Here is a 10,550-nt window from a genome sequence, read left to right on the forward strand (position 1 = left end):
TACTTATTAATAATATCAAGACAATTAATTTTTTTTATATGAAAGGCCAACATTTAGAGACATGCAAATAATAAAACAAATTGTACATTGTAGTTTAAAACGTTAAAATATTAAAATTCCTGATTTGAAAGAAGTAATTAATAGGTAAAAAAAATAGACTCTCAAATATCTTCTTTTTTTTAACAAATGAACACAAAATAAATTCAAAGTTTATTTTTGTGCGAACATTTTAAACGGGTTAAAAAAACTGGTTTGGAGTTATCATATTTATATTCTGTAGTACATAATGTAGCACGCAAATTGATAAATCGTTTTAATAAAACTTAGGAGGACTTGACTTGAAAGTCTGCAATTAAAACAAAAGTTTCTCAGTCCATTTTTAAAGTGGTTTTATTCATAGGAGTTACAAAGTTCATACTTCAAAAAGAACGGAAAATGCAGACTTCGTGAGGAGTGACTTATATATTCACTTCAACATATAGTTTTTAAAAAGTTAAACGGATGCCTTTCCAAAAAAAGACAATAGTTCAACAAAAGTAGGGAAATTGACAATATAGCATGTTCGATGATTTAATGTTGTTTTTTCGATTAAAAAAATTCAACAATACATAAACAAGTTTATCCCCTAGGCTTCATGTTTATGTATGTTAGAATTATGTTAATTTTATTAAAAAAAAAGACTTGTCATATTTATCTGATTTCTTTAAAAAGACATAAAAAAGGTTTACTAAGGTAATGGTTTCCAACATGTGATTGATCGATTTATTAATTTCTGGTTGTTTATCGTCCTGTGGCAAATATTTCAAACATGTTCATAACGAGAACACATTAACGCTGAATACAATAGATAAGTCCCATAATGGAGTGGTTAGTTCAGCAATATAAAACAGTCATAGACATTTGTATCAGAATAGTTTAAAGTCAACAGTGCTCTTAAACAAGGATGTCCATAAAGCCCCAGTCCCACTAGACCACGATCGTACCACGCTCACTGCGATCTAAAATAAATTCAGATCGTGGTGAGGTCGCGATATGAGCGGCATGAAAATTTTCGTTGCTTTCACGATGCTGCTACGTCCTCATTATGCTTCTACAACGACCCCGCTACGATTATACCACGTTCTCACCGCGATTATTCTGCGACCTCACTACGCTTATCAAGATCTTTCTACGCTCTTCACGTTCTCACTACAACCATACCATGAGTTATCCGATTGCAACACGATCTTACCATGCTTCTACTGCGATTATAGCACGTTCTTCTATTTCTGATTAATACCTAAATTTCTCGGAAACAATACAGTCATGCCATTAAAATCTATTAGAAGATTTGGGCGTGGTGATAGGGAATGTTGTAGAGGCAAAGGGAACTAAGTAACGAATCCTGATCAAGCAGAGATATCGGACCGACCAATCCAACCTAAATAACAACCTATTGCTGGTCCATAAAGCTCAAATGACGATATTTTAGTGAACGATAGCAGAGATGACACAGATGTGTCAATAGATATAGAAAGATGTGGTATGAGTGCCAATGTGATAACTCCATCCAAGTAACAATTATAAATGTAAACAATTATAGGCCAAGGTACGGCCTTCAACACGGAGCCTAGGCTCACACCGAACAGCAAGCTATAAAGGGCCCACAAAATTACTAGTGTAAAACCATTTAAACGGGAAAACCAATGGTCTAATCTATATAAAAGCATGGTTGAGCCGTTACAGCAAATGGATAATTACATATAGACAAACAGAATGTAGGGAGCTTTTTTTATATAATTTATGTGAAAATGACAATGAGAATGATGGTCGTAGTGTGAACGTAGTCAGGTCGTAAGAAGAGCGTGATGAGGACGGCAAGGGCGTGCTAGAATCGTACTATGGTTGTGAACAGCGTGGTATAGTCGTAGTGGAAGCGTAGTTTGGTCGCGGTGAGAACGTGATGGTAGTAGTGAGGTCGTAAAAACGTCGCTGTGATATCGAAGCGCAGTCTCTCCGAATAGAATCACGCTTTCGCTACGCTCTCGCTACGGTGGCACAGCGACTTTTGCGATTTTGTGCGCTCTCACTACGCTTCTACTGCGACCTGACTTCGCCACGACCGCACCACGATAGTTTTGAACATGTTCAAAGTTGCCCACGCTCATCACGATCTTGAAGACCTCACCACGACCGTGATACGACCTTACTGCGATATACACGATCGTACTAGTACTACGATCATTAAAATTAGCATTTTTTTCACAGATCGTAGTGCGATCGTGGCCTAGTGGGACTGCGGTATTATCTCCTACGCTATTTAACTCTATATAAATGACATAGCTTCGATGAAATCAGATGCATGTGGTATTGATATAAAAGAAGAAAAAGGTTGCATATACTTTATTTTAAAGATAATTATGGGCATTCTAACAAAGGACGAAAAAAATACAAACTATGTTAAACGCATTAGATACATTGTGTGAAGATGTCAGATGGCATGCTTCGAAGCCCTCTGTTTACAAGTCATAATTTTTATTTTAATATGGAAATAATTTCATAGTATACTATAATAGTTATACTTGTTAATGCCATACATTATACAGGTGGCAGATTTTTCTTGTAGATGGTAAATAAACTCTAAATGCTGAAGGATATCAAGTGGATACATATCTTCAAAACATTGGCCAAACACCAATAACCCCTTAGAGGGACGTCAATGCAAATTTAAGAACAACGTCACTTTCAGAACCTGTTTTTTCTATATAAAATGTATCTGGAGAATGTCATAAAAACTGGGACTGGCACCGCTAACAAAGAAAACAACAAAAGCATTGGTAAGATGTGCAGCAGTTCTTCACCTTCAACACCAGAGCTAGTTAAAGACGTATGATTACACACCAAATATAAATACAATCGACACGACAACTTTACCCCAATTAAGTTTATGTCCCATAATACTGTTTACAATTAAGTTTATGTCCCATAATACTGTTTACAATTAAGTTTATGTCACATAACACTGTTTACAATTAAGTTTATGTCACATAATACTGTTTACAATTAAGTTTATGTCATATAATACTGTTTACAATTAAGTTTATGTCACATAATACTGTTTACAATACAGTAATAATGTATTAACGTATCTCTCCATCAATAATACGGTATACACATTTCACATTGTAAAAGCAATTATAAAAAGAATTATTAGAGACGAATTAAAAAGGAACTAGTACTTACACATTCTCAAGTAGCTATTATAAAACAAAAGTAAATCATAAAACATAAAACATATTAAAATCTATTATCGGTATAAAAAACGTCTTCTGCGGTGTAAAATGAGTTTGCAGGTTTCGGCGAATTTTTGCATCACATTAATACTAGCATTCGCTTAAATAAATGAAAGCTTCACGGAATTCGGCCATACTTGATAGAAGAAAATAACCGTCAGATATGGAACCACTTCGATAACGAGAGGCCAAACACCGATAAGAAGGACGTCGATGCAAAGTTAAGAAACACACCCTTCAAAACAGATTGTCAACGAATAAAGGACGATTTCTGCAAGGAGGAGTAACTGTTTATGAGTATTTTGTCCCTCAATTTTCATGACTTAACAGTGCATTTTGTTCTCCTTTTGGAAGTAATACAATTTTCAAAAAGTTCATTTGTTCTATTACAAAAACAAACTATATTTATCAAATTTCATTTCCAAGGTATTAATGCTTTTATTTAGACTTGTTAATAAAAGAGGGGACAGATATATATTTGCCAAAACACATTAACTATAATTCTTTATCATGATTAAAATGCTTCTTTAAACGCAGTAATTGTGTCACGTGTCTGCAACTTACTTAAAATATCCTCCCGACTGTTAAAAATAAGATGTTTACATTTGCCTGGGATAAAACTATATGCCGCTTAGCATAAGTCAACATTACTATTTCACAACAGTAATGTACAAAACAAATCGATGGGTGTGCACACATGTATCATGCGGAAGCGTTAAAGCCTCGGTCACACCTTACCGGATATCTCGAACGGACGACTAACGGATAACTTTTTTTCAATCCGTTCATGTCCGTTAGACGTCCGTTCTTATCTGTTAGACGTCCGTCCATATCCGTTGCATGTCCGTTAAGCGCACGTTTTATCCGTCGACGTCCGTTCTGAACGGTGGAAATTTTTAAGCATGTTCAAAACTTTGAAAGGACGTTCAACGGATAAAATGTACGGTACTCGTCCGTTTCGTTTCCGTTTTGTATCCGTTACGTGTCCGTTATACATCTGTTGAAGGTCTGGAAGATAAATTCACCAACGAACTTCTACCGGACGTTTAACGGATAAAACGGATGTTGAACGGATGAGAAACGGATAAATGCCAATTGAAAATTTCACGTAAGAAATACCAATTATTGGTATGTCAGATTTCATAAGGTTCATGAATTCTTATTATTTATAATCGATCTTAGAGTATAGGCACGTCTTCACAATCAAGCAGTTCTTATTTAGGCCAGACACTGCCCTTTGGCGGAATTTTGAAGAACAAACCAAAACCAGTTACACAGAAACATTTTAAATATTTATGCGATTTACATGTATTATTATTGTCGCTTTTGATTTTTCCGTATATCTTGTTCATCCGTTTTATCCGGTACGCTTCCGTTAGGTGTCCGTTTTATGCGGTACTCGTCCGTTGGGTGTACGTTCGACATCTGTTCTGTCCGGTACGTGTCCGTTTCTCGTACGTTGCATATCCGGTGTGTGTCCGTTATGCATCCGTTACACGTCCGTTTTATTCGGTCAGTACATCAACAGACTCCCAACGGATAACAATTTTGTCAACGGACAACTTTTATTTTCATCCGTTAGGCGTCCGTTCGTGCTATCCGGTAAGGTATGACCGAGGCTTTAACGACGTACATTTTTTTTATTGTTCTTTCTATGTTTGCGTGGTACAAACTTTTGTGAAATAACCCAAGCTTTTGCGAATTGGCGTAAACCTTTGCGTCATACCGCAAACATTTTGATTTTAAGTATAAGAGCGGAGTACAAATCCGATTTATATTTTGAGACAAAGTCAATGCATGTTTGTTGTCTTCAAATTGCAACTCTTAATTTTTTATAAATGGAATATTCAGGTAGGAATCACCAATTTAAATCTGAAGTAGAATACATAATTACTCCGTAAAACCTGAATTATTTCACGAAGTCAAAAATAGGCTACTCAACGTCAATAAAAAAAGTTAAAAAACATTATGTCAGTGACTATAGAAAGCCCACCTTTATACAGTCAATGTAGTATGACCGCTCAAAAACTACTAGCTTGAAAAGCAATGCAATTACTAAACAGAATGTTTAAGCCTATGAATAGAATTGATGATCTCATTCTGAATACGAGACAATTACAATACATTATGATCCCGAGACTTTGATTATTATTGTTTTACACAAAGAAACGTAATATCAAATCCAGTTATATAAAACTATCTCCATATATACCTGTATATCTACAGTGGTGACGATGAACGACTGTTATACAATTAATCGATACATGTTGCCAAGGTAACACTTTGAGATTGAAACCAGAATAAGGAGTCAGAAGTGATAACTTTTTCGTGAAGTAAGTATCTTTTTCTTTTCCTTATATTTGTGTCTTATTGTTATTATAAATTTGTGCCTTTTAAAGGTAAATACTTCCATTTTTAGTCCATATCTATTTTTGAAGGATGAATGATGATGTGAAAAATGAAAAACAAAAATATTTTTCGGAGAAGAGGGAGGATTTTAGAAAATAATTTACAATTTGCCTAATAATCATAGTATTTTTTACAAAACAGGTTATGAATAAAAAAAAAAAAAAAGGATATATGCGCAACCGACATAATATTTTAAGAGAACAGCCGCCCCTTTTTTCTTTGTTGTTACTGAAAGGTCTTGAACAATGAACAGGGCATACATAAATCAAGCAAGAGCATGCACCTTAACCTATGCTAAAATGCAAAAACTATCCATTGATTGGCACAGATGCATAGTCTGCCAAGTATTTACTACATAGAAACTTTGTAGTTCAAAACTTAAATGAAGATACAGTTGTATTGCCGCAGTGTAAAAACGGAAAGACGAAGTTTACAGAAGTATGAAAAAAAATAAATGAAAGCATCCCATTTGAAAGTACAAAATATCATAAGAGTTGCTATAAATATTTCACAAGTAAGCACAACTTATAATCTTCTGTTTTGTCTGTACAAAGACTTTGTACTACAATTACCAATTTTACTGAGCCAGACTGAGTCTCTTCTCATATATCAACGAGGGCAGTAGATCTACAACTCATTCTGATTTGTTTATTTGTATATTTTGCAAATGTATAAAGCCTATAAGCAAGTTGCACAACTTCATAAGGTATCCTCTGAGGAGCAAACTCAAGCTGTATTGAGTGTTGCTACACATATCTCCTACAATTAAATGATTTACAAAATAACTCATGAAAATTTTACTTGTAAAGCTTTATACTATCGAGCTTGCATCACTAAATATTTACTACAAAATTTTAAATCAGAAAGTAAAGAGCTATTGAAACAGCTTTTCTAACGTTTCGACGATTAAAGATGACTTGACTGTACACACGAAAGTATTCTTGTTAACTTGATAATTAAACCGGACTTAATTTCTGCCAGAGTATTGCAGCCGAGAAAACTACACAACATATCAGCTTCAACAAAAGCTAAAAATATGTTTTGGTCAATTTAGAGTTACATGTTTACAGCCTCAACAAGGCCAAGGTACGTTCAATTTTGTATACCGTAGTTCTATAAAGTTGTCAGATGCCTTAAACATGTTAAAGACGGAAAATTAACCGTTTAAAATGACTTTGACATACAGTTTGTCAAATTTAAAGATCTGAGCAGTGACTGCAAAACTGGTTGCAAATACTTTATGCAGCTTCTTGTATTTCACGGAAGCAGACAGGTAAATATAAAAAAAGAAGATGTGGTATGATTGCCAATGAGACAACTATCCACAAAAGACTAAAATGACACAGACAATAACAACTATAGGTCACCGTACGGCCTTCAACAATGAGCAAAGCCCATACCGCATAGTCAGCTATAAAAGGCCCCGATAAGACAATGTAAAACAATTCAAACGAGAAAACTAACGGCCTTAATTATGTAAAAAAATGAACAAAAAACAAATATGTAACACATAAACAAACGACAACCACTGAATTACAGGCTCCTGACTTGGGACAGGCACATACATAAATGATGTGTCGGGGTTAAACATGTTAGCGGGATTCCAACCCTCCCCCTAACCTGGGACAGCGGTATAATAGTACAACATAAGAACGAACTATAAAAATCAGTTGAAAAAGGCTTAACTCATCAGATGGACAAAAATACAAGTGGTCGTGGACCGGTACTTATACATCCCGACACAAAAAGACACAATGAACAGATCTGAGAGTACTCGCTGTTATCTGACAGCTAGTTCAAAGCCACTAACAACTAATAAAAAAATCATGCATCTAAGACTAAACTATCAATCTGTACACATCCAACATCCAATGGATTTAGTGTAAAGACGTCATAAACAGCCAGAGAAAAACATGACCTTGTGCAATGCCAAGTTATAGGTATCGACAGATTGTAGATCCATGAATATGTATATGCATATAACATACTAGTAATATTTGTAATCCAATCAGATGAATATCCATTTTCTAAAGACGTTTCACTGGATCATTCAATTGAAATCATGCCACCTGATTTAAAAACATTTCTGCATTGTCTTTTGGATGATGACGTATACGCGGCAGTTAATAAAGAGTGCGATATATATACCTATTGACAAAGCTCGTAGATGTATGGCTTTAGCAGAATGTATATCATCTATAAAAAGACATTTTTTTTACTCCTTTTCATTTAGGTTTATCATTAAAAATGCACCGTATTATATGGACACACCTTTGATAACTATTAACAAGTTTGGCTGATCATGAGATTATAAAAACTGAAGATGGGGCATACGTTCTACATGTACATGGTATTATTTCTTTTTCTGGGGGTCAAACCTTATCCAAGACAACGTCGTCCTAACTACAGAATCAATAAAAGTTTTCTGTATGACTTTTTTTGGCTAAAAGGCAACATCGGTCCGATGCCAATTATATTTACTGGTATGATGGCATCCGACTTTCTACAAGATTTGATCTGTTCACACAAAGGTATAAGTATAGGGGGAGGGTTGAGATCTATAAGAAAAAACATGTTTAACCCCGCCGCACTTTTGCGCCTGTCCCAAGTCAGGAGCTTCTTGACTTTGTTAGTCTAGTCTGATTTTTTTATTTTAATTTCTTGTGTATATTTCGGAGTTTAGTATGACGTCAATTATTACTTCAAACTAGTATACATTTTTGTTTAGGGGCCAGCTGAAGAAGGCCTCCGGGTGTGGGAGTTTTTCGCTGCATTGATGACCCATTGGTGGTCTGCGGTTGTTATCTGCTTTTTGATCGGGTTGTTGTCTCTTTGACACATTCCTCGTGTCCATTCTCAATTTTAAAATCAATTTGTATCAGGTCTTAATTGTGTCCGCTTTGAGTAAAACCTCTGCTGTACTGATATATGTCCATGCCAAGGAAGTGGTCTTTGTATGAATATGTTGACCGATAAGAATGATGAGATTACAAGTGAAAATGAAGCTATGATATTCCGATATCGCAATATTCCGACACCTAAATGGTCTGACATCCCATTGGTCCGACGTTTCGATCATTTAATTATAATTATGATAACGGAATATTAACATAAGAAAGCCAAATAAAAGGTTCAAAATTAGGATAACCTTGTCTTTCGTTTGAAGCGGTGAAACAAGTTATACAAAAAGTAAGTATATTAGTGCCAAAGTAGCCAAACGTCACCACCAGCGTAATTACAAGTACATTTGTACTTTGTAAAGTGATGTTTGATTTTAAAATTAGATATCTCAAGATACACGGCGGCCGACCAAGGTAAAATCGAACATAGTTTGACGTACAATGAGTGATCAGATTTTTTATATCAAAATTGTCTATTGTTGATATAAATATACTAGTAGCACTTTACTCGTTTTAGTAATGTTAGTTAGTACTCTTATCATATCTGATATAGTGATGTAAACGAAACTGCGGTATAATCCAGACTCAACATTTTGCACTACAATAGTAATAAAAAAAAAAATGTCCTATGCTTGTCTGATGTTGACGCGGTTAGCAGGCTTTCAAACTAACAGGAGACCATACGTTTCCTCCATTTTATTGTACAGTTCATCATAGGACTTTTATATCAAATTAAACTTATGTCATATGTTATATTTTCCCCTTGCTTCAAATATTTTGTTTCGGATTATTTATATCAAATTTGCAGATATATGTTTGTAAACACGTGCAATCAGTTGATATGGAGGTCTGATAAGATTCAAATAATGCAAGGGCGACTACAGATACAGTTGTGTGACTTAATGTTTGATTTGCAAAGACTCCGAGAGAAAATGTTAGGTAATAAAATTAACGGTACCAATTTTCTTGCACCAGATACGTTACCGTTAAAATCGACCAAAATAAATTAATACTATGACAGAAATATATTTTCCCAACAGTAATACAGTATTCCTATAGTATTGTTTCGTTTTTACATTTGTTTTGACTCGATTTTTCTTCTGGAGGTATCCATGAATTGAATTGCACCCATGACCTTTGACCCCGATTTAAAAAAAAATACCCCATAATTTCTTTTGACGACCGGGATATTTACAAAGTACACATTTTCAGCTTTCCAGTGATTTATAATTTAGCCGTATGTTAGGTAGGTGCATTAAAAATGTAAATTTGGCTCTCATATCACTCGCCTAATATATTTCCAACTGTCGGTCATAATGATAATTTAGAATCGTCATTGAAGGTGGCGCACGAATTCGAGTCGTGTTTAATAATTCTTTTGATGTATCATTTGTATGCAAGAGTTGCATTCCTTTGTACTATGTTCAATTTAAAAAAAGTCAATGCTGATTGTCTACCTTGAACTGGTCATAATTTAATCTTTACGTCTAGTTATTTTATTGAGCTTTAAATTGTTACAAAATTTAAAAATGTACTAGATCTTAGTATTATTGGTTCATCAAAGACATTTATGAATATATATAATTTTATCTATTTGTTTTGTAATGTTTAGAATTAATTTATACAACCTTAAAGAAATATTTTATTTTATTATAAATACTATTTTGTTGCATAACTACTTTACGAATGTACAAGACCGTCATGAGAGTGCAAAGACTTGCTTTGAATTTATCGTGTGATCATTAAGTTTCTTAGTGTGATGAGACAAATTACTCTACAATTACAGCTAAACAATCTTCTTCCAAGAAATCATAAATCTGTTCTATTTTAAAGCCGTATTCTGGTAATAATTTAAAAAGAGTTTTTGTCTACATTTAATATGAGGTACAATATGCAGGTGGATAACACATGCTTCATTCTGCTGTCAACAATACAATGTTTCAAGTTGTGGTATGCATCATATAATCTC

The sequence above is a fragment of the Mytilus edulis genome, chromosome 2 (genome assembly GCF_963676685.1).
Source record: "Mytilus edulis chromosome 2, xbMytEdul2.2, whole genome shotgun sequence".
Taxonomy (NCBI): Eukaryota; Metazoa; Mollusca; class Bivalvia; order Mytilida; family Mytilidae; genus Mytilus; species Mytilus edulis.